Source organism: Micrasema longulum, unplaced genomic scaffold, assembly GCF_059751315.1.
Source record: "Micrasema longulum isolate JH-2025_06_02 unplaced genomic scaffold, ASM5975131v1 h1tg001039l, whole genome shotgun sequence".
NCBI classification, from domain to species: domain Eukaryota; kingdom Metazoa; phylum Arthropoda; class Insecta; order Trichoptera; family Brachycentridae; genus Micrasema; species Micrasema longulum.
Genome location: NW_028278227.1, coordinates 342,747 through 364,602, shown reverse-complemented (window position 1 = coordinate 364,602; position 21,856 = coordinate 342,747). Strand labels below are relative to the sequence as shown.

The following is a 21,856-nucleotide window of genomic DNA, read 5'->3' as shown; positions in this document are numbered from 1 at the left end:
ACAGAACCTAGCGTCTTTATTTTTTGCATCAATGCGTTCGTTTTATTAAACTGACAGTTGTGTCGGAATTAAATTCGACTTCAAGATTTACTTTTTTCTCTCTCATATTTTTAATGGGCTTTTAAGAAAAAAAGTGCCGTCCCCAAAACGATTAAAAATTTTAATAAATTATAATTAAAGGAAAAATTGCTCGCTGGAACTAAATTTTTAACAATTTTAATGCGTAGATAAACGTATCGAGGGATTCTAGACCCGTCGGTATAAACCGATGTACTTACATCAAAACTTGATGGTGGGGGAATCGGTAGTATATCTTTGTAGTCAGTCGGGAGCATTTTATCTTCAACTATGACGTCATACTGAAGCTATGTCATTTTAGAGCGTAGATATGTGTACCGTGACGTACGTTTCCCCTTGTTTCATATTGTTGTACCTACCCAAAACTTGAGGAAGGGGGGTCGGTAGTATATCTTTGTAATCGCTAGAGAGAATTTTTTTCAACTATACCGCCAAGGTGAAGGTATGACGTCTTTATCTTCTAATCATATTTGAGGCCCAGATATAGTAAAACCGTGGCTTGAGCGAGATAGACTATGCACCATACCGGTGACTTGTACGTCAGAGGAAGAAATGAATACACACACAAGTGCCTGCGCATGCTCAGATTTGGAGTTCATTTGTAACATGACTTTGAACATGCGCACTGACAGAATATTAGTAAGAATTAATGTTAATTAATGCGTATAAAACATGCAAACAGAAACAAAGGCGAATTTAGCGTTCTGAACTTGTTTCAATGCGCGGGCTGTCATTGCACCTAATTTCGTTTGTTTACCACGTCAGACTGATCATATAATATTAATTATCCCTTCCTGGCGATGTGGAGCTAGTACACATCGCATCTAATAACTCGATTATATCTATAAATATAATAAATTCTGGATTATGATTTTCGGTATTCCTCTGTTATACATTTACATATCGGTTAAAGAGCTTTTTTAAATGAAATAATTAATATTTATTGGGAACAGAAAAAACTTTTTATCATAAATTGCAGATAAATCACGAATAGAATAAAAATATTACCCATATTTATTTATTATATTTATACGGCCTAAGCCAATTACAACAGTTACATGAAGAAACATAAATGCAAGAAACTAAACAAAAAGAACATAAAACTATTAAGCAAAGACAAACAAGGGCAAAACAATAATTGTATACAATATATTAAAAAAACGAAAGACCAAAAACTTTGAGCTAAACCATGCCAATCCAACTTCATCCCACACTGTTTAGTCGCGAAGAGATCTACGAAAAGCCGGAAGATCTATCCCAAAAAATTCCAAATCGTGTGATGAATTGACTAATCTACACATTCTGGACATTGGGGCATAAAAACCAAAGTTGCTCTTAGAAGATTTTATAAATAGCAGATTTTGACTTCTGGTGACACGGTTGTGAACATGAAAAGAAATTGATTGCAACAGAGATGGGACATCACTTAAAGAATTAAGTATTTTGAAAATGCATATAAGGTCCATCTCAGTTCTACGTCTCTCCAATGAAGACAGATTAAGAGATTGCTCTATTTCAAAATAAGAATAATTACCCCTTTGTAATCCGAGCAACCATGCCACTTTTCTTAAAAAACGGTGTTGGACAGACTCGATATGGTCAATATGAGTCCTGTAAAATGGAGACCAAATAGGAGAAGCGTATTCCATATGTCGCAAGTCGCGGTGTATGACGTAAAAGAAAACTGAATATACAATTATCTCACACACTCTGTACTTTACACTATAGATACTGCAGATATATTCGGGAGCGAGAGACGCGGACGCGGACGCGTTATACGCGTTAACAGAAAAGTTGCAAGTACTTATGCCAGACGCCGATTAGTAGCTCATCGAATTTCGTCAGGGGTAGTTCTTTCGTTCGAGTTGCGAGCATGAGCTGATGATTTTTTCATGTTTTTAGCAATTAGATGAAAAATATTATTTCTTTTGATTTAAACTGTAAATAATTGAAGCACTTGCCTATGCATATTCCATTTTTTAGATTTAAAATCTCTCATTTTTGCATGTGTAATGACAACACAACACCGTAACGCGCGGATGTTTTCGGCACAGTAAGGGAAGGGTTAATTAACTTGATTTAAACGTTGACAAAATGTAACAAAATGCACTACCAGTGTTTTTAGTCAGGAGCCGCCTGTGATTCATGTGAAAATCAGTTTAATGTTTTAATCCGTATGGTAAATGCTTAAATCTAGCTAAATTTACAACGCCTAGCATTTTCTAATTTTAATTTTAAATCCGTATTCCTCTTCATAAAACCACTAACCCAATCGAGCCCGGGCATATTATCTGTGAATAGGGGAACGGTTCTTTTTTTTCTTTCCAGATATTTTTTAACCATCAATCTAATTTCTAAATAAGTCACTTTAGATCCTGAATCGATTATTTTTAATATGCATGATACAAATGACCTCTCTTCGTCTTCTGTAAATATTGTTCTTTTGACGGATTTCTTGGGGGCAAGGTTAAGTAGTCTTTTTCTAAGCGTTGATCTGGGAATGCGGAAGTATTTGGCTGCTTCGCTTTGGTTCATTTTCTTACTTTTTACAGCTTCAACCCCTTGCTGCAGCAGAACTTGTGAATAGTTAGACCGACTCTTACTCGATTTACGCTTTTTGGTTTTCGTAAGAATTCGTTCATCATCTATAAATAAAATTAAAATAGAAAACATTAATACTACATCTTATTACAAAAGACAATATTTTTCCGAAATTTGAATTAATAGATATTTTTTCATTTATGTAACCTTTAAAAGCTTTGTATTTCGCAACTGAATTTCAGGTGTTCACTGCAATATTTCACTATCCCTGGACTGGCATCTGAACCGTAAATATGCCCGCCTTATCTTCACGTAACATATCGGTAATCAGATGGCAGAAGGAACCATCTGAATAGTTTTTCTGTGTTTTACTTTTCAAAGGTTATAATGAATATTTCAGTAAATACACATATAAAAGGAAAAAAAAAACAGCATAATTTAGAATGGTAATTTATTATTGAAAAGCAACACTAAAATATTTTAGTTTGTGGATTAAAGTCTTGAAATTGAATCGTATTTCAGCTCTCCTGAACATTTTTGTAAATTACGGAAGGTCCCTTCTGCCATCTGACTACCGAAATGATCAAAATACGCTGTATTTTTGGTGTACCAATTTAGTGCTCTAAGCACTATTAGATGCGGATAGGTAAATGATAATGGAGATGCATGGCAACCCAATATTTTATACGAAAATCACATACTGCGACGAATAAATTTAAGTAGGTACGCCGTCACATATTTTCGCACGGATTACACTCACCGTTTCTCTATGATACGCGATGTGAGCTATTGGTCGCATCGAATAATCTCTTTTTGCTCTATGATTTCTTAACACAATACTAAAATCGAGAAAAGCATTTTATTTTCTTTTCTCCCTTAGTAGATTTACCACTTCCTTCATTCTTGAAAGCGTCTTTACATATTTATTCTGCTTGTCTACGAAAAGATTTTTGGCTCATTTATTTTTTTGTTATATTTAGTTATAAATGTGCTAAACTTGCTTCGTTTCTTTGTTGTTCTCAATAAGTGTTTTTTTTATGTTAATATTTTGTTTTTTTATAGTCCCGAATTGAGTTGTTATAACTCCAGGAAATGTACAGTATTATACTTGTAAAATACTTTGTTTTATATGATTTATAAATAAATAAAATAATTAAGGTTCGTCTGGTGCGCAGTTCAAATGGAGTGGAGAAAATATATTTTGGTCTCTTGTTCCCCTCGACTGATCTGGTCGGTGGAAGAGCAAGCTCTGGTGAGTGCTTCGCCCCCATCACAATACATAATAATATATTGTAGATCGTACAAAAAATCAAAATATTTTAAGACAAATTTTATGTTTGTTTTAAGTATTCTTTTATCATTGGTTCTTCGCATGGCAATTTTTTTTGAAAACATTTACAAAGGGTTATTTAGTTGTTATAACCAAATCACCTTTTTGACACTTCTTGAATATTTTCCGCTATGCCTGTCCCAGATTTAAATTATATTCGGATTTTAACTGTTAAACAATCAAATGTAACTAAACTTTTTCAACTAGAATCATCCAAATTTACTTAAAAATAAGCCACTGATGTAATTGTAGACAAAGAACTTAAAAATATAATAAACACGGACACAATGCGATAATATCATAACAATATCACGAACAATATTCCAAAATGGACAAGGACAGTTGAGACTAATAAACCAAGGACTGGAATTATCCAATAAACTACCGGACAAAACTAAACAGAAGACTCAGACAACTTTTCAAAAAGATAAGAGAGGCGTCGTGGCTCAGTGGGTTAAACGGCCAACTGTGAAACTGGCGTCGCGGGTTCGACTCCCGCCAATTGCAAGAATAAAAATACAAGAATAGAACAAAGATTTTTTTCTTAAGTGGTCCCAGTTCTGTGGTATATAATTCAAAACTTCCTTCCAAATCCTTTCTTTCCTACCCACTGACAAGTTTCTTAAATAGAGGCTTAGCTTGTTATTCCTTTTAATAAATAAAAAAATAAATAAAATAGTAACATGTATGAATTAAAAAAACAAATAGTTTTTTTAAAGAATGTAATAATCCATAAGGGTTTACAAACTAATTTCAAATGAAAAAAACATCAATATCTCACACGTTCACTTAATTCAAAATGAACCAAACGGCGTGCTTTAGCTAATTTATTTATTGCAACTCAGTAGTTAGCTTTATTTCAATGTAACTATTTTTTGCAGTAATAAAGTTAAAAATCGTGATGTGTATTAAATAAAAAAATTGATTTCTTAATTCAGTTGACCAGCAATCTTCCATTTCTTAATTCTGTTCCAGGGTGGAGGGTGATCATGATGTCCATCCACCTCGATCATTTTACCGTCCAACGTTTTGACAAAGGCCCTACATGAGTTCTTGGTCCTCATGGAGCATTGCCATTTTGTTATCATTCCTCCACCAAGGACGTGAGACATATTGTAAGTATAATTTGAATATATAAGTAGATGCTTTCCTCTACTAGAAAGGACGAAACTAAATTCTGAAAAAATCAAGACAAACGTTATAAAAAAGACAGGATTTCACCTCCGGGGAGATATTAAAATAAATATATTACAACAGAGATGGAGAAAAAAAAAAAAAAAGAAAATAGCAGGAAATATGGAAGTCTGGGCATTTACTGGGTTTATGATCTTTGATTGACCGGTTTAAGTTTTGGAAAAACTCAAAATATTTTCAGGCGTTGCCTAGTAGGTGAAATATTTCAGTCAGATAAAAAGTTTTTTGCTTTTTAATTTCACAAAAATCAATAAATGGATGTAATGAAGAAATATGGATTTTCTTACATAGGCAGAATAGTGAGTGTTACACCCTATGTAAAATGGCCGCTTAAACCGGTTGATGACAGGTCTTAGTCTTGTAATGCCTAGACTTCCATATTTCCTTCTTCAAAATGTTCTCTATCTCTGTTGTAATGTGACGGCTTGGCTTGATGACAGATTTGACACTGATTCATATGTTAGTTTGTATTTTACAGTCATTGCAATAAGCAGAGCCACGACCTTTTTGCTAAAATGGGGAATGTGTTGTATCGTTCAGTGATTCGATTTTGTCGCGATGTTGCGGAAAATGTGTGAGGAGATAAAAGGCAAATCGTATGCTGTTTATGGGGACCCTTCGCCATCAATGACAACGGTTAGACATGGGTTCAATGAATTTAAACGTGATCGAACATGAGTTTTCGATGAGGATCGCCCAGGACGCCCGGCAGATGTGGCTACCGAGGAAATAATTTGAAAAGTCCAAGACATGATTTTCGCTGATCGTCAAACAAAAGTGCGCGAAGTAGCAGATGCCATAGGTGTGTCGATTGGAACGACGATTAATATTTTACGTGAAAAGTTGGCGAAGAAAAAGTTGTCGGCCTGATGGGTGCCGCGATTGCTTACAGAGAAGCGGAGCGGCTTTCAACTTCGAAGCTGTGTTTGGGGCAAATTAGGTACGATCCGAAGGACTTTTTGTATCGAGTTGTCACCGTCGATAAGAATTGGATTCACCATCATACACCGGAAACCAAGCAACAATCAGAACAATGGGTTGCTTTCGGTGGATCAACTCCAAAGAAGGTGAAGACAATCCCTTCGCCCTGAGAAATTATGGTGACAACTTTTTGTTTTAGAAATACGAGTAAAAGTTTATTGCAAGAACGAAGAACATCGACCGATCTTACGACTTTATATAAAATAATAAAAACAATGTTTGATACCCCTGATCTACTGAAATTGATTTCATTCTATGTACCACCTAGATTAAGCAGAACATCTACAATATTTTATTGTCAAAATTCTCGAACGGTAGCTCAATATAACTCACCTATTGTTAGATTACAGAATACCGGGAATGAATATGCATCACATTTTGATATAGTTAGTTTATCTCTGCCTAACTTAAAAAATAAAGTGACCAACATATTTTTATCAAAAAGAGCAAATCATCTTCAGAAGATTGGGTTGGAATAGTTATAATTTGATTGATTAATGTATTTTGTTATTGTATAATCTCCTTAAAATATATATGTAATTCAAGTAATTCATAATGTGTACAGTACGAGTATATTAATATTTCATACTCGATTTTTTTTTTAATATTTTTATTTTTAAGCACTCTTTATACCACATATATGTAAATGGCAGAAATGCCGTTTATAAATAAATAATCACTTTTAGTTATATTAAAACAGCTTAAAAATGTTTAAATAATATAATATGTCAAACAATACATAATTAAAAAAAAAAAACAACATAATAAAAGCTGGAAATTACAAATTCACTTACTACACAAATTTATTACCAATATTATATTCGTCGTCGGCATAATCCGTATTTGATTTTAAAAATTTGTATGTTCAGTATCAATCATAACTATCACAAAAAATGTAACAACTTGGAATAAAAAACATGTGATTATTAAATCTATCAAGGAACATTATAAATTATTAAACATGAAATAATTTTATTTGAGAAATAACTAAAAAATATATTTTTAACTTCCAAAATTAAAAATCCATCAAAATCTCAAATTTGTAATCATATATCGTAAGTAAATATTAAAGCGATTTTTTTATCATGATATCAAATAAAATAGAAAAAATTAATTTTAAATAAAATTTAAGAACAGAAAATATAAAAATTTAGTTTAAAATTAATATTTTATTACCAATATATACCAATATAACATATTGATTTAAAATAATAAAATGTTTTATATTTTTTAACATTAACAATAATAAACTTAGTATTATAAAAACCTTTAATAATCGAAATTTAATGTAATAAAATGAAAAATTACAACCAATTGAGTAAAAAAATCTTAAAGATTTTTTAAAAATAAAATGGAATGTTAATTAAAAACACATTTTAAAAAATGCAATTTTCATTAAATAAATACAGACAATGTTATTTAAAAAGCAAATTAAAACTAAAACACACACCGGAAAAAAACAACCCAAAAGTTTAAAATTAAATAGGACGTATTAAGGGGTAGTGGACAGTTGCACCACAAAAAGTCGAGTTGAAAAAAGTTTAAACACTCGTAATGCGTAGTTAATACGACGACAGCACAAGATTGTCTTGTCCCAGCTTCGGAACTATTGTTCTGGTGTAAACAGAAATCGGAGGACAAGACAATGGACCAAGACATTGTCCTAGAGATAGACGGGCAGGCTATCTCCGCAGGACTACTAACCCTAACATCGCTGTAGGTATCCATTTTGGCAGCGATCCGCGTATGAACTACGGTCCATTTGTTGTATTATCTCACTGTTTTGTCCAGCGCGGTCGAGTCTGGTCACGGAGGAGTGACCGGACAATTCGCCCTGTCTTTTGTATTGTCCTCGAGATAACTCTGCTTTATCAACTTAACTTTTTGCTGCAACTGGCGCTGAACACATTGCGCGCAACGCATGACGATAAACAATCCATCTTACACTTCAGGCACAAAATAAAATAAAATAAAATAATTCAACAGTACAATAAAAACCATGATTTTCATTAATTCAGCCCTTTTCAAACATGATTTATTATGTGTTACGCTAGAAAAATGTCATTTAGTTACGAAAATATTACAAACATGAAAATGGGAAAAATGGTTAAAAAATAAAATATTCTTAATTAGACGATACAGTTAAACTGCCGTCATAAGAGAGAAGGACGCATCTAACATTTTTTCGAAAATGAGTTAAATACATATTCGGAATCAGGAAAAAAATACGCATCTACTAAAAATACATCTATTGTCCTTAACATATTACAACAGAGATGAAAAACATTTTAGAGAAGGTAATATAGAAGTCTAGGCATCTTCAGGGCTTATGACCTGTCATTGGCTGGTTTAAGTGGCCACTTAACACACTGTGTAACATTCACCATTCTGCCCATATTTGAACATCTATATTCCTTCAATTCTTTCCTCTGTTGATGTTTGTGAAGTTAGAGAGCTGAAACCTTTATTTATGCGGGTGAGATTCATCGAATTGAATTATTTCACCTACATACTAGGCAACGCCTGAAATTTTTTAATTTTTTCAATTTCTATACTTCTTCATGGACCAGGTGGATTTATCAACAATTTGGACAAACTCAAAATATTGTTTATCTTCCTTAAATAACCACAACCCTATTTTTTTCACTAATAAATGAAACTAAACTGCAAAAAGTCTTAAAGATTACTAAATATAAAAGGCTGTTCTGACTTATATAATTATTAAAGACTGATTAAACTACTTTTTTTTTCTATTCCCTTTTTAAAAATATCTGAAATGAATGTACTTACTCGTTTTCAATTAAATTTAAGATCTGCTGGTAATTTCGAAGTTAATTAATTATTAGGTCGGCGTTTCTAGTTTGAAAAACAGTAAATGGCCAGTAACGTCTATTTTATTTAGTTGAGTAGAATCAATTGGCATATAAATACTAAAAAAGAAAGACGTTTACTTAATTACTAAATAAAAGGGCGTTTCTAGCTAGAAACGTGTTTTCATTGAAGTATGACATATTAACTTGTATTTTTTTACTAAAAAGAAGATGAAAATGTTAATTTTTAAATATATAACGAAAAATTTATTAAAATTTATATATATAATCCGTTAGGGCAACCATAATACGCACTGTCGCATAATAATATACATAATTTTTGTCGTATTTTTCACACAGCGAATTACGAAATATCTCCAAGATAAAAAATATTTATTTTCTCCGTTTTTCGTTTATGTAGAAACTTCCTTCTCTCTTATGATAGCAGTATAGGACAACATGAAGACTTGTGTTATAGGGATGAAATAAAAATGATTTTTTTTTTTTAGTAGCCAATAAAATAATTACTGTTTTAATCCAACGTGTTATCGTGGTACAGAACTAGTGTATTTCCACAAACTGTTCGTAGATATATATCTGAAAAAGAAATTATAATATTATAGAAAAGTATAGGTAGTAAAATATATGTTTAAAAATTTAAAATTGCTCAGTCCTTGCATAATAAACTGCTCGGTAAAATTAAAGCAAAAATAACTTATAAATCACAACATTCCTTAAACACTAAAACATATTATATTAAAATAACATAAGCTACATCTTTCGAGACGGTTATTAACATTGTATGTTTCTTTAACGTTTCGTGGTGCAATAACTCGTTCTTTCCTTTCTTAATAATTAAAGATAGTTAAACGAGACATCTAGGATGTTTGATTGTTTTGTTTTTATTATTTTTTTAATTAAACAACACGCCAGAAGGCCAACTAAAGTGGTGAATAAAAATCACATTCGATTTTTTTGTGTTCTCACCAGGAATCGAACCCTGAACCTATCGCGCGTGTGTCAAGCCTCTTAACAACTACGCCACGGAGGTCGCCAATCCTTCATACTTAACGCGCTGAGGAACAGCAACTCCATTTATAAAGAATGCTGCACTTCTATACATACACATAGTAAGTTTTTTTTTTTTTTTAATATTTACAATTTTTTCGTTTATATTTGGTACATTTTTGATAAAATAATACATAACTTTGATGAAAACAAAAAATCCCACTTAGGCAAAGCCTGTGCGTGGGTATATTAAAAATAGGATGCGTTATGAAATCTATGGTGTAGATGCATAATATTTAAATATTTTTTTTTTTTAAACAAATAAATAAAAATTGAATGTTATATTCAGGTTGTTTAAAAAAAATATGAGTAAGAGTAAAGAATCTGAATATAAAAAATAGAGTAGATAAAGAATGCACGTAGAGAAAAAAATATTAAATTAAAGTTGATAATTAAATTAGGAGAAAATACAAGAGCAAATTAAAAGTTTATCGGGAAAAGAAAACATTGATATTCATATTTTTGACCCAGTTTATAAATGAATTATTAGTAGAAGAGAGGCTTAAATTATCATTTTCCGCTGTGTCTATAAAGTAGGAGTAATATAGTTATATTAGCCTAAATCCAAGTTGTCTCTTCACACCTACGCCTACGGCCAGAAGCCCTCAGAAGCCCTCCTTGATATTTTGGAACTAACGGACTTTTTAAAAAAAAAAAATATTATTTTATTATTTTTTCTTTTTATTATAACATTAGAACTATGTTAATACACTTTATGCGGGAAAGATAGATCTACTTAATTAAAGTGTGTACGTCCGAAGACGGCAGATAAAACTGGGCACGTTTATGGGTAAATACATATGGTGTGTACAAAATCAGAAAATATGTAAACTTATTTGTAAGAAGAAAAGTCAGACCCCGCATCCTCTTAATGGTCATATTGCATTGATTATTTTTTTTTTCTTGTTTCAAATAGTGATAATAATAACAATGTATATTTGATTCAAGAAAAAAGTCTACATTCTACTACATTAAAAAAATATTTCAACACATTTCTTAAGCTGAGTTCACTCAAGGACAATACTTTTCTATCCCAGCTTTGACCGTATTCAAACACACATTATACACGACGATGCATGCGGTGGTGGGGGTATGCCATTGTCCTGCGAAGATAGCCTGCCTGTCTGTCTCTAAAACAACGTCTTGGTCCATCGTCTTGTCCTATAAATATTTCTTCGCACTAGGACAAATTGGTCCGAAGCTGGAAAAAGACAGTATTGTCCTGTTTTCGTGTGAACTATGCATTAAAATGATATTTTTTCAATGCAATAAATTTCTCTGGTATACATACTGTCTGCTTAACTAGGTAAAATCTGTTTTATGGGCCTCGACGAGTGGCATGTGAAGTACAGTAGAATTAAATTGTACAATGAGTTGCCTGAAGAAATAAAAAACCTGGAATTATTTCAAATTAATTTGAAAAAATATGTCAGTGAGAAATTTTTATATGAAATTGTAATATTATTAAAACTTTATATTAGTTCTTAAGAAGTAATAAAACTTAACTTCATAAAACCTAAATAAATAAACATAGATGTAGTAATATCTCGGGCACTAAACACCTTAATATAACGGAATGATATAATGTTTTGTCTTGTATGCTAGAGTTTTGGGTTTAAATCGGTCTTTAAATGTCTCGGACTCACGGACCAAAGGTCCGTCGTTCGAATCCCACTCTACCCCAACTTGATTCCATTTTCTAATAGTGAGTTATTTACAACTCGTTGAGAATGGCCCTCAAAATTAAATATTTGGGTAAATCATAAGAACGCAAATATTTCTTTTTTTTAAAAAAAAAAAAAAAAAAAAAAAAATGTTTATGATTTTTGTTTTATCTTCGCCACTGAAATTTCTTGTTTATTTTGATTACACAAGTGATGATTATGATTGTAAAAGGCATAAGCCATTGAAAATAATATCTCGTGTAATGAGGTTACTTATAGTTTTAGTACGTACATACCAATCGCATACCCAATTCTTAAATTCAACACGTTTTTGCCCAACAGACCATTTTTTACGAAATTGAGTTAAGTGAACAGGAGTTCTGAGAAAGCCTTAATTTTTTTTTTTTGATAATTATTTGTGGTTTTTTAAACGAATTTTATCCTTAGTTGTGGTCATTATTTATGCCGATTCCGTAAAAAAACTTCAAAGTTCTATTTCTGCAGATTTAGGTGTTGGTCTGTTGGATAAAAACGAACAGGAAGAGGATGAGTGAGATAAGATACAAAAATATTTAAAATATTACAAAAAAATCTGAATAAATTTACTTTATTAAAAAAAAAACATTTATTGACTACACATTTTCACATTTATATATTAAAAAAATCTTTATTCAATAAAAAAAATCACAAAACATCAACAAAAATATGCATCATTCAGGTTGGTCTAGCCAAAAAAAAAAAACTAATAAATACATTAAAAAATACTACAATTAAATTTAGTGTAAAATAAAGACCAAAATCTTAAAAAAAAACTATTTCTAACATTTTTACCACTATTCCTGAAGTATTCAGGTGGATCTAGATGGTGCTGATACTACTCCTAAGATTCATTAATTTTCTAACATTTTCAATCACTACTCAAGTATCTCTAATATCGCTGTGGTGATAGGAATAAGATTTGACTATTTTCGAACATAAACATGGGTTGCATCACTCTCCTGAATTCATTGGGTGTATCGTTATGGCACTGTGACTTTGAATATTTGACTACTTTCTAACACTTTCCATCACTACTGAAGTATTTTAGAAGATGGCTTTGGTGCTGGGAATAAGATTTGTAACCTTTGACATAAGTTCCGTCACTAGTCTTGTAATATGTAGGCGGATCGTGTTGGTGCTCAGAATATGATTTGATAACCTTGCCATCAACGTAGTGAAGAGCGGCTTTACATCCCCTGGAGCGATGTGTCGAACATATCCACCGTGAAAGCGTATTTTTGTCTTTAAAATAAGTGTATTCTTTTACCATCAAGAGAACGGTTCCTTTATATGAGCGAATAAATAACCCTGAAAAGAATAACAATTTAAAAACCAATTTACATTTTGTTTTTGCTACAAAACAGGCCTGGAGGCCCAATTGCAATGCTGAATTACGGCGCAGAACACTGAATTTAATGTGATCTCATCGGGAATCGAATCCGAAAACTTCCGTGCATGAACACGCCGGAAAAACCAAAGAGACCGCAATTTGTAAAAAATGACCAAAAAGACTTCAACGTCTGAACGTGTTCCATTCTTTTTTTAAAATTTTATTACTTTGTAATTATAGTACATACAGGGTGTTCTTTAAACCCTGTCACATCTGAAACCACGATGGTCAGTATGGGCAAGAATACATATTGGCATATTTAAAAAAGTATTTAGAACGAAGAAAATTTAAAAAAATAAAATATTTAAAAAAACAAATGGTTGCTTACTTCTGCAGGGGAGAAGCGAGGGGGGCGCGGCTGTGCGGTTGACAGTATATCAGGCTCCCCCCTCCCCCTCCTCGTTTCTCCCCTACAGGAGTAAGCAACCATTTCTTTTTTATTTATCTTTTATTTTTTAAGATTTTAGTCGTTCAAAAAATATTTTAATGTGACAATATGTCTTCTTGCTCATACTGATCATCGTGGTTTCAGATGTAACAGGGTTTAAAGAACATCCTGTATAATATGATTATTTTGTTATCGTAACGAACAACACGCCAGAAAAACTCTCTTCAAAATCGAGCGAAGGTAACGTGTGTGGATCTATTCTAATAGCGAGAAGTTCTATTAGAACGGTCTAGAGCTATCCTGGGGTGGTATTCCAAACGCTCTCGCAGCCGTATTATCTCGTGTATAAGACAGATGTGTAGATTGACACCTTTTTTATAACGAACATGGAAAACCAAACGAACATACACCAAATTTTCTTCGAACAAGTTTCGAGAAGAGGCAGGCCTTGATTACAGTCCACCAAAGCAATGTCATAGTTTACAGTGCAGCAACGCTGTTAATTAACAAATCGATTGAGTAGAAGTCATAGAGATAGAGTGGAAGAGTAAAAGTGTTATTTTTTGTCAATTTTTGAAATTAGGAGAGTATGTATTTATTTTCAATTCTTGCTCATAAAACACCAGTAAAAAATGAAATATCATTGATGTCGGCCCAGAATAGAGGACAGATAAAAATGTCGTCTGCTGCCAGGGACTGTAAAATCAATTAGGTCAACTTTAGTCATCAAAAATGCCAGTAAGTACTTCTTTCGCAAGAAACACCAAATAAAATGTAAGAAAAACATTTCTTTTATATTTTTTTAAATCATTATAAAATTCCTTTTTTGTTACTACATCTCCCTATCCCAGAACCTCCCGACAAAACCCTAGCGAAATATGGCAAACCTAAACATATGGCATTAACACATAGCTTCCGTGATTCTCTTTTGAACATAATCAACGTAATTTTCGTAATCAATTGAGTCAAGTAGGCAAGTTCTACATTCCCGAGCTTTTTACAGAAAAATAGGGAGTGGGGGTAGTTTAATTTAAAAATATTACAATTCATAAAATTTATTCGAAATAAACAACTTTCCAACACCATTAGAAAAGCGGGCATAATAAAACTGAATAATTATTCATTTAATTTGCGACATTAAACATTCATGTGTGACCTATGTTTAATAAAATTTTACAAACATTAACTGTATATATATTATATAATTGATTTGTATATTTAAATTGGTATATGTTTTTCTTACACACTATTTAACATTTTTTATTTATTATAAATGTGACAAAAGATACATTTATTTGAATTATTTACCCTGAAAAAACCCTGTCGTCTTGTATAAAAATGTTTTGTATAGAATTAAAATATTTTTGAACAGGGATATAAATAGTATTTATCAATACATACCTAAGTCAGTAAATAAATACAAATAATTAATTTTAGTGAATATAAGTATCTAACCACTTACTGACTTTTTATGTTTACCGATTTCACTCACTACACCAACATGCTTATAAGTACTAAAATATACTTTAATGTTAAAAAATTATGTATTTTTGGTAAAGACTGTATACTACGGTGACGATAAAGGTGAAACTATCCTGTCGAAGAGACGGGTATGTCTCGAAAAGTAAGTGATTAAATACTTATATTTACTAACATTAATGAATTTTTTTTACCACAAAGTCAATGCTTTAAACATAAATAAATGCAAATAAAATATATCAATGTACAATTAATTATAAATATGAATAACAAACATAAACACTAATTTATAAATTGACTTGGAGCAGTACGTTATGGTTTACATCATATTTTTCTCACATTTACTATCACATTATGTTAAATATGGAAATGACACAATTCGTAAACTATTTTGTGTATATTTTACCCATATGCAATATATGCATACCTTTAATATTAATATAAATTTCATACGCGTCTAATAAAATAATGTCACAAATCTGTGACCTTTCTACTAAGCACAATAATAATACCCTAATTTGAGCATCATTGGAGAAAAGCATTTCAAATAGGATTTTTTACTTTGAAAGCTATCATTAGTTTACTAGTTTCTACGCCAAGAAAGGTTAAATCATCTTATCGTTATGAAGAAGCAAACCTCTTTATCGTTTTGATTTTATTTATAGCACCAAAATATTTGACAACAGACGTAACAGACGGTTTGATTTTGTGACAAACGTAAGAGATCACCCCACATCTAAGACGTCTTTATACTGGAGGAACTAAAAGTAAAAGTTCACGTTCAGTTCAGTTCAGCCGTATGATGCCAACGTATTCCGCAGTTCTTAGGACACATAGCCAGACGTGACCCAGAAAATCTGGAGAAAATAATAATCACCGCCAGTGTGCCAGGCCTAAGAAGCAGATCTAGATCTACAACCGCTGGTTTGATCTGGTGAACACAATTTCACTGGAGAGGACGCAGAGCCGTAAAGAGCGGAGGCGTATTGTAAATACATGATGAAAAATGTCTACGTGAATTTTTTTCAAAACAAAGTAAAATATACAGGTAAAATAATAAAAATTGCAATACATTATGTTATCTGAATATTTGAGTTTTTTCTTTTCTTTGCTTCTTTCCTTCTTACTTTTATCCTCAGCGTACTGTTAATTTTTACTTTTTACCTACTAGGATTGAATATTTATCGAGAAAAAAAATATCTTGAGGCAATATACGCGTTCTTGTGTTGTCAAAAAATACAAACTCTATGTATATTCATTTTAACGTTTTTTAATTAAACGTTTAAGTAAATAAATAAATATCGCGACTAGTCTTTAACGGGAAAAGGGGAACATAAGGAAGAAAAAAAATAGTGTTCAAGAAAGAGTTGGAAATGTTTCTTCGGGCACGATTTAAACAAACTTACTGTAGAAACATCTTTGATAGTAGTTGAAAGATGATTCCTTATTCGAGTCGCATAGACAGTTTATGAGTATGTACAGAAGGAAGAATTATGGATGGGAATAAAGAGGATGAATTCAGAAAGTGGACGAAAAGGTAAGTCATGATCAGATAATAAGCATTGAAATTTTTCACGAGGATAAAGTTGAGTGTTAATGGTGTTCAGTGATTAGAAGTCTGAAAACTACCAGCGGTTGTAAAAACTTAATCCAAGGGCCGTATTGATGAAGGGCTGCATCGGTTTCCAGGGCTTCCTTGGTATGTGGGTGTGCACATCTTTATGGGATACCACCACATTATCCTTCGTGTGTACCACCGCCTTGCACCCTTTCCCTCCGTGACTAGAGCAGGCCCAACGACACCCTCCTACCATGGACTTCTTGTGGAGGTAATAAGTATACTTTTTGTAAAGCAGAAGGGTTGTACCAGTCCTTGACAAGATAAACTTTGCTGGAAAAATAGAGATATTTGTAACACCGTTCCTCAACTAAATAATTAATACTAATTGTAAGGTAAGTCATACATACGGTTTTTACTCCATTGCAGGAATGATTGGCTCAGGTCTCTGTGCCAAGAATCCTAAGACTTGCTTGCATAAATCCCAATCTTACTAAACAAACATAATATATTCGTGAACTTATTATGGCAATTTATGATGTGCCCGTGTTAAGCCATAATAATGGTTACAAACTGTCTTCTTTCATGCAATCACAGAATATCATTCAACTATACCAAACCAGATAGACATGACCAATGCTTTCTCTGTAAATTCAATGAACCTGATGGACCACTTCCAGGGATAGATTCATCCTTAACAACCTACAAGAAGAAACATCCATGAGCCTAGATAACCTTCCATCGATTGTTATGAAAAAATGTGTTTTGATTATAAGCAAATAAGTGTATTTTCTTAAGCAAAGCCTCTTTGACACTAGAAAACTACCGAACGAGTGAAAGAAAGCTGTAGTCACGCCAATCTACAAGAAAGACAACAGACTGGACCCGAGTGACTACAGACCGATAAGCTTGACAAGTATATTGTATAAATGCATGGAAAAGTTGATTGTTTAAAAACTTCGAGTGTTCTTACTGGAAAACAATATAATCAAGAATAAGCAACATGGCTTCATGCCAAGAAGATCCACAATATCTAAACTCCTCGAGTATTTGAATGAATGGACCATAGAACACAATGAAAGCAACCCAATTGATTATATCTATCTAGACTTCGAAAAGGCGCTTGACAGAGTACCAACTAAAACATTGTTGGCCACATAGGAATCCGGGGACAGATATTTTGAATATTTATGTTCTTCGCGATAATTGGTATAAATGATACTTTTACGTAAAACAAATAAAAAAAACGTAAGTGAAATAAAAATAAAACAACTTTGTTTTTAATAACTTACTTTATATTTTATTACCTTCCGGTTTAGAAGCTACTAAATTGTATGTACCTAATAAAAAATCTATTATATTTAATAAATTTTGTCTGGATAAGGAAGCTAGTGTAGCTTCGAAACCGGTCTGTAATAAAATATAAAATAAATGTTTTAAAAAGGCTTGACAGCAGGTGAGAAAGAGGATACGGAAGAAAATAATGAAAATTGTACCACAACACTTGAGTTTATGATTAATTTTGACACTATAAACCTACGTTCTCCACTAAAGGTGCAAAGAAAATAACCCCTTGATGTCGCATCTTCATACAAGCAGGATTATACAAACTTATTGAATGGGCGGATTGGCAATAAGAACTTAAGTTTTTTCAACAATTTTTGAGAAAGCATATTTGTAAATACTTACTGATTTTATCTCCTTGAGAAATGTTAGTCACTTGAATATTTTTTCCATATTTTCTTTTCAAAAATATTCTCCACCCCTTTGTAATACCTATCCATCAAATTTACACATCATTTTATAGTATTCGTATGCACTGCTAGTTCGCCAATTTGAGAAGTTCGTTTTCTTGAGTCACATTTAGTAATAAATAATATGCACGCTTCCACTTTCCATTATGTTGTATCCCGACTCAACACAGTGCTCTTGGCCTCGTAGAGTTAGGGATACGTTATATATAACTAAGTACGAATAAAAAAATAATAAAGAGGCAGGAATTAAGATTGTTTTTATTACTCGTTATATTATATTTTAAGGGCATACTTGTCTACCCAAAAAACTGAATTTTTTTACATATGTCAAAAAGGCCTTCTCAAAAATTAACTGCGACGCGGTTTTTAGAATGCAATAATTTCTCTTATTTTCATGAAGCCGGTAAATATGTACCTGAAAAAGTGTCCGGGTATCTAGCTAAATAAATCAATGTCATCTTCTTCTACGTATCGGATGCACAACTATACCATATTATATAAGCTTAGATGTTTTTTTTTGTGTTAGGAAACAAAAGTTTTCAGAGATGTTTCAGCAAATTCAACCACTTCGATTTTATTTTTTCGAAGAATTTAGCCATGGTTGAACTACAAGAACGGGGGGGTTCTTGTTTTAACGATTCTCGCATCTCGCATGAAATCCACGAATCCTACACTTAGGTAAATAATCTAAAAGAGACCTAACCTACCGAAAAATTTAATGTATAGGGTATATAAATTAATAATTTAAAATAACATTCTTAAAAAACATTTCTGCTGCACTACAGTATCTAAAAAGCTAGAAGAGCTGTCTATATTTATTATTTCTTTTTTTTTTCCTTAATAAACAAAGATTTATAAAAAAATAATGTGACCTCACTGGGGTGGGGTTACCCGTGCCAAAGACACTTAACAATATACTTTTTTTAAATATGTTTACATGTGAAAATAAACAAAGAAGACTTCATATTCAAAGATATTTTTTTTAATGTTCAGACAGTTTTTAACACTACGTATTTAAGTTTATATTTAATTTTTGTACACCTATATTATTCAATATCAGTTTGGGCGAATGAGACAATCCATTTTACTTCTACTCAGCTGCACTATCCATTTTTATAGCCTTTTTGAACATTTTCACATTTCCAATTGTTTTAATAGACAGTGGAAGTAGGTTATAGATTTTAGTCGCATAATACTCAAAATCCCTTTGTCCGAAAATGGTATTAGTTTGTATTTGTTATATGCGTTAATAATAAATCTTAAATGTTTATTTCTTTGTCAATTATAATAAAAAATAGACAGACATGTAAATGTACAGTGTAATAACAAAAATATTGATAAAGAAAATATTCTCAAGTATTATTTTGCGGAACGATTAACAAAATTAACTTAATATTGATCTTTCCTGAAAACAAATTAGCGAAATCACATCAGTTTTTAATAAAAAATTAACATGCTAAAAATAAACATTAATATGATATTCTTGCATTCTAAACAATACAAAATAATAATAATAAAACACTTGATTAAATAGTTAGATATTTATTAAAGTAAATAAAACAAAACGTTTTGTATATTTTTGGGAATACTCATTGAGGTGAGTTTAACAATCAACGTAGAAGCTTTTGAAATAATAAAAACTATTAAGTATTCTACTTAAAAACTAAAATATTTTTGGTTCATGATTTTTTCACCTCAAAGATAAATCAAATCATTTTTTTTACTTTGGTGTGATAAAGCCATACGATACATTTTAAAATTAAACAAGAAAATATTGAAATATCAGTATAGGAGATGGATCCCTAATATTTCAATATTTTAGAATATTACATATTTAAAAAAAAAAAATGGAAACGAAGTCAAATGAAACCTAGGTATATCGAATAAATTATTTTATAGGATTCCATAAAACTTAAAAATAATAACATAATATTATATCTAAGTCAAATATACGAGTAATTCTAATAAAAATGTATTTTTTTACTAGAAATATTTGCGTTCTATGATTTACAAAAATATTTCAATTTGGTCGCTACTTTTCGTTAGTCAATAACAACTGTTTGGAAATAGGAAACAAGTGGTAGTAGCGCGCCCTCGGACCTTTCATCAGAGTAGAACGCGAAACTACCAGAGGTGGCATATTCGTAAATACCCACGTTATCCATTCGGGATAATTAGGAATCACTCTGAAATACGTCTCCCGTTTGGTATGTTTGCTCGTTATTAATTTGCGGTGTTAAATCTCGTAACGCCACAAAATCGCCCCTAAATAGTACCTACTAACGTCACTCAACAACAACTTTTTCTTTTTTTTTTATTAAAAAAATAATATTTGCGTTCTTCTAATTTACCCAAATATTTCAAATTTTGGAGATATTTTCAACGAGTTGTAAATAAATCACTTTACGGAATGGAGATCAAGTTGTAGTAGAGCGGGTTTCGAACCTCGAACCTCTGATCTCTGATCCGCGAGTCCGTGACATTAGACACAGGACCACAACCCTTTTCGTTTTAATTGTAGTACGTCTACGTCATAAATATTTTATTTATAAATTGGGTATATTTTGGTTATTATTGGGGTGGATGCCCACGAAACCAGAATCCGTATCCACATTACACAGATAACGTTTTGAAACGTATAAGGGAACTTTTATTACTTCACGAATGATTTTAGGAATGTTTTGAGTACCAATAAGAATAATATTATTAAAAATATAGCAAACTGATAGTTCACAATAAAAAAAATGTTATGAGTAATTTAAATTTAAAATAATCAAAGTTATGTAACCTAGCAAGCATAATGGGTAAAACACAATTTGTTCACAATTATTATTGATAAAAAAAAATGGTTTAATAAAAATACATATATGTGAAGCATAATCTTTCACCGATCGGACGATTTCACACCGGTCGTAAAAATTCACACGATACGGATAAATTAGGGTGGATTGATTTATATTATATCGTTTTTATTTATTATTGGCCACTCTCACGTAAAAATCCTGCGAAACAAAATCGAGTAGACATTAGTGGGTTTCATGTTGTGCTGGTTAGAGCGGGTGCTTGCCATTAATTAAATAAAAATAAAATAATAATACAATTTTTAAAAAAACCCATATTTATTTTCTCGTGCAAATGCCGTGTGGATTTTTACGATCGTTTGAAATTGGCCGTCATCCTACGTTCATATAAGAAATGAAATTGTAAAAATTAAAATAGATACGCTTCAATAAACATGAGGGATCATTTGACATGCAAAATTTTGTTTTTTCAACTTATTATCATGAATATTTGCGGTTTTATAATTATTCCTATTTTTTTGCAATTTTCGGTCATTTATAATTAGTACCTAGTAAATATAATAACTTAAATTCGTAGAAAAACTTATAAACACTATCCAAATACAAAGTATCAATAATTCACCTGATTAGTTTAAATGATAATGTGTACGGTAATTTCAATTGATGGTCAAACAATACAACAAGTCACAGGAAATCTAATTGATACATCGGATCTTAATTATCGTCAATAAGAAAAATAATCAAAAAACAAAAACAGAAAAAAATTCAAGATACACTTCAT

General features: G+C 31.5%; 1 long non-coding RNA gene across 1 annotated transcript in view; it reads right to left on the bottom strand.

Annotated features, from left to right (window-relative positions):
• Positions 1-4,657: 4,657 nt before the first annotated feature.
• LOC148277389 (uncharacterized) overlaps positions 4,658-21,856 on the bottom strand; it is a 42,599-nt gene continuing 25,400 nt past the window's right edge. Inside the window, exons 2-3 of the long non-coding RNA XR_015823492.1 lie at positions 9,463-9,531; positions 4,658-5,126 (exon numbers count right to left, since the gene is read on the bottom strand). This is a non-coding gene — a long non-coding RNA (uncharacterized LOC148277389). The remainder of the gene's footprint in view (positions 5,127-9,462; positions 9,532-21,856) is intronic.